We start from the raw sequence: 4,716 nt of genomic DNA on the forward strand, positions 1-4,716 counted from the left end.
ATATGGGGCTCCCTGCTCAGCGGGAAGCCTGCTTCTCCCTCTCCCACTCCCCCTGCTTATATTCCCTCTCTCGCTGTGTCTTGCTCCGTCAATAAATAAATAAAATCTTAAAAAAAAAAAAATGAAGGAAGAGGGCACCTGGGTGGCTCAGTCAGTTAAGCATCTGCATTTGGCCAGGTCATGATCCCAGGGTCCTGGGATCAAACCCCATGTCAGGCTCCCAGCTCAGTGGGGAGCCTGCTTCTCCCTCTCCCTCTATTCCTCCCCCTCACTCCTGTGGCTGTCTCTCTCAAATAAATAAAATCCTTTTAAAAAAATGAAGGAAGAGAATCTCTCCTCCCTTAGGGTATTATCTTTAGAAAACTCGTATGTTTGAGATGTATGCAAATATTTTTAAAGGCTTTTTGCCAGTTTTATAGCCCAGGAATGTTTAGCTCAAGGAGCTGGAGCACATCTCCTTGAAATGTAAATGTGAAGAGAGATAGCACTCCTATTTCCCAGGTCCTGCAGAAGAGGAGGTGCCTAATTTTGGTGGGTACCTTGCTCCAAATTGCAAAACTACATGCTCTTGTAAAGATATAAGAAGTTGGTTTTTCTTTCATTATACAGTCAACTAGCACTCATGGCTACACAAATTTCCAGGCGAATTTAGGATGAACTGTAAGTGACAAATGTTCTCAAGGCCTCCTTCTTGAGGACTAGTTTTATTGTTTACTTTGAAGATATGTATGTAATAGGTTGTATCTACTGAAAGACCCGCGGATCCCCTTACCCAAGAATTCAACACTGCCACAGGATGCAAACAGCAAGAGGTTCTTTATTGTTATGAAGGCGCCTGCGGGTGGTCAGCGCGCGCCTGCGGGTGGTCAGCAGCTCCTGCTAGTTGAGCACACCTGGCTGGGGTGGTGCAGGATTTTTATAGACAGGTACATACAAGTCCCGGATGGGACAGGGCCGATTGGCTGACAATTTGAACATTTGAAAAAAGGCATACTTGGTGTTAGCGGATTGGCTTTGGAAGACCCCCTCGTGCGAAAAGAAAGGCGGGAAGGGGAAACAAAGAGGGGAAGTTTGACCTTATTACTCAGCAGAAAGACATCCTGTCTACGTGACTATGCAGCCCCCTGTCTATGTGACCTACGTGACCATGCAGCCCCCTTGCCTATGTGACCATGCCTCGGCTATTAGGAGAAGGTATCTTGTTCAAACAGGAGACAAGTGTCATGCCCTAAAAGCCAAGCAGTTACAGAAAGGCAAAAGAGCAGTTACATTGAATTCAACCCTGGGGGAAGGGTCTTTTCACTGCAAGGGGAGGAGGGGTACTCTTACACAACAAAAGAGCAGTTAATTAGTTAACGACGGAGGGGGGGGGTCTTTCACTACCTGTCTATATAAAACAGTGAGATTTATTGCTCTGTAATCTGTTAGCAGATTGCCTGTGATGAATATCACATTCTAGTTTAATGCTTAGCAAATAAAATGATTCTCTTTCTCTTCTACCTCGGTGGAGAGGTTTATTGGGTTGGGAGATTTTGTTTTTAATTATATTTCCCCAACAGGTATTTGTTATACTATTCTTTCTGCTTTCTCTATTTTTTTTAAATTAGGAAGAAAGAGATACTGTTCATGGACAATTTCTCAAAAATGTTGTCTGCTTTCCTCTACTGCTTTTACCTATAAGCAAACTTCATTATGTTTAGCAAATAAGCTATTTTTTCCCCATGAAAAGGGTTTTTGTATTTAAATGTCTAGAAAACTGTATTGAGAACTTTGTATTAAATATGTTAAAAAAAAAAAAAGAGGCTTCAGAAGAAGAGTTTACTTTCTTAACTAAAATCTATATACCCAACATGGGGCTCAAACTCACAACCCCCAAATCAAAAGTTGCATGCTCTTCCAACTGAGCTAGCCAGGTGCCCCCAGAAGAGTCTAAAATCGAAAACAGAATTCACAGAGGATTTTTTATTTTCCCATAAACTACAATGTGATTTATTTTTTCTAGCTTTATTGAGGTATACCTGACAAATACAAATTGTATAAAGTGTACAATATCATGCTTTGATATATATGCATTATTAAATAATTATAATGATCAAGCTAATTAACATACCCATCACCTCACATTGCCATCTTGTGTGTGTGTGGTGGGTTGGAGGGGGTAGTGAGAATGATGTGATTTAAATTAAAACAAAACAAAACAAAACAAAAAACGCTGTCTGTGTCTCTTGCCAAATTTCAGCTTCTTTAAGATTGGGATCATTGGGTGCTTGGGTAGCTCAGTGAGTTAAGGCTCTGCTTTTGCCTCAGGTCATGATCTCAGGGTCCTGGGATTGAGTCCCACGTCAGGCTTTCTGCTCAGCAGGGAGCCTGCTTCCCTCTCTCCCTGCCTGCATCTCTGCCTACTTGTGATCTCTCTCTGTCAAATAAACAAATAAAGTCTTAAAAAAAAAGATTGGGATTGTAGTTTTATTTGCTATTATACCCTAATACAGTGCTCCCAATACAGTGATAGGTACATAGAAGATGTCTATTAATTACTTATTTGAATAAAGGAAAAGTTAAATATCAGAATATCAGCTATTGAAAGGTAAACAGGGGTCGTCTGGGTGGCTCAGTGGGTTAAAGCCTCTGCCTTCACCTCAGGTCATGATCCCTGGGTCCTGGCATTGGGCTCCCTGCTCAGCATGGGGCCTGCTTCCTCCTCTCTCTCTGCCTGCCTCTCTGCCTACTTGTGATCTCTGTCTGTCAAATAAATAAATAATAAATAAATAAATAAAACCTTAAAAAAAAAAACCATGAAAGATAAACAGGACTTAGGTATATGACGCTACAATCTACACTTATAGATTTCCTGGTATTTGGGTTTTTTGTCTCCACAGTCTGTGTTTAGGTATATGTATGTGGGATTTACCTTTGCCTCTGTCTGGTTCTTTTCTATTTGGTTCTTCATTTCTCATTCTTCTTTGGTCTGTCATTGTCCTTCTTCAATGCTTCTTTTCTTCCATTCTTACTGCTTTTTCTTTGGAGTATACTTTTCTTTGACTTATTTTCTGAGTAGAATTACAGACTGCTTATTTCCAGCTTAGAAAAGCAAGAAAGTTAAATAGTATATTAAGGGGCACCAGGCTGGCTCAGTTGGTAGACCATGTGACTCTTGATCTCAGGGCTATAGTTCTGAGCCCCACATTGGGTATAGAGATTGTTTAAAAACAAAATCTTAAAAAGAGAAGTATATTAATTTAAGTTGTGTAATTATTTGTGTAACCATTTTTTTAAGGTGTTATTTATTTGAGAGAGAGAGAGAGAGCAAGCAAGGGAGAGAGGGATAGATAGCAGGAACTGGGTGGGGGTGAGGGGTAGTTAAGAGAAGAAGAAGCAGACTCTCCTTTGAGCAGGGAGCCTGATGCTGGGCTCTATCCTAGGACCCTGGGATCATGACCTGAGCCAAAAGCAGATGCTTAACCCACTGAGACACCCATCCCCCTTAACTCCTTATGTCAATGATCACTGATAAAAAGACCTTTGTCCTCCTTGATTAAATTTAATAAAATGCTTGATAACCCTTTAAGTTAAAAAATAAGGAAGATTTCCAGTTTCTGGTTCTACATTTAAGAAGCCTAATAATCGGGACGCCTGGGTGGCTCACTTGGTTAAGCAGCTGCCTTCGGCTCAGGTCATGATACCAGCATCCTCAGATCGAGTCCCACATCGGGCTCCTTGCTCAGCAGGGAGCCTGTTTCTCCCTCTGCCTCTGCCTGCCACTCTGTCTGCCTGTGCTCGCTCTCTCCCCCTCTCTCTCTCTGATAAAAAAAAAAAAAAAAAAAAAATCTTAAAAAAAAAAAAAAGAAGCCTAATAATCTCCATTCTGTCCTTACAAGTAAAATGCTTAACAGACTGAAAAATCAAGAACTCTTCTTGGATCCAACTCTTCTGGACAGCAAACCACTGTTCCCAAGATTGGAGAATCTTGTGAATACTGGTGAATACCAGGAGTGGGCTTACCAGAGCAGAGATTCACAAATGGAAACCACCATGGGAAACTGCCAGGATAAGAAATATGAGCTGTACAGGTCATGATCCCAAGGTCCTGGGATGGAGCCCCACATCAGGGTCTCTGCTCAGTGGGGAGCCTGTGTTCACCTCTCTCTACCTGCCTGCCTCGCTGCCTACTTGTGATCTCTGCCTGTCAAATAAATAAATAAAATCTTAAAAAAAAAAAAAAAAGAAATCTGAGCTGTAATAAACAAATTGCTGGAGGCTCAGTGTGGACAAATATGAGAGTTAAAAACTCCAGGAGAATTCAGACACACAATGGACCTCCAGGAGTTCTAACAGGTTTTCCACAGTAAATATCAGAGAAAAATCATTCTGTGCTTCTGGTAGAGAGATGTGAAAAGAAACCAGTTTGAAATACACCAGAACACTCTGCTCCTTTTTTTTTTTTTTTTTTAAGATTTTATTTATTTAGTTGACAGACATAGCGAGAGAGGGAACAGAAGCACAGGGAACGGGCTAGGGAGAAGCAGACTTCCTGCTGAGCAGGAACAAACTTAGCCTAATTATTTACATAGGCTCAGCAAGAATAGTGATTGACCATATATATAGATTATTTAAAACTTGCTTTGCAGGAACTTTTCAAAAGGAATTCTAGATTGAACTTCCTGACTCTCAAGGCCAGAAGCAAGTCAAATATTTGCCATCAGATATGCCTGCAAT

Source organism: Mustela lutreola, chromosome 8 (genome assembly GCF_030435805.1).
Source record: "Mustela lutreola isolate mMusLut2 chromosome 8, mMusLut2.pri, whole genome shotgun sequence".
Lineage (NCBI taxonomy): Eukaryota > Metazoa > Chordata > Mammalia > Carnivora > Mustelidae > Mustela > Mustela lutreola.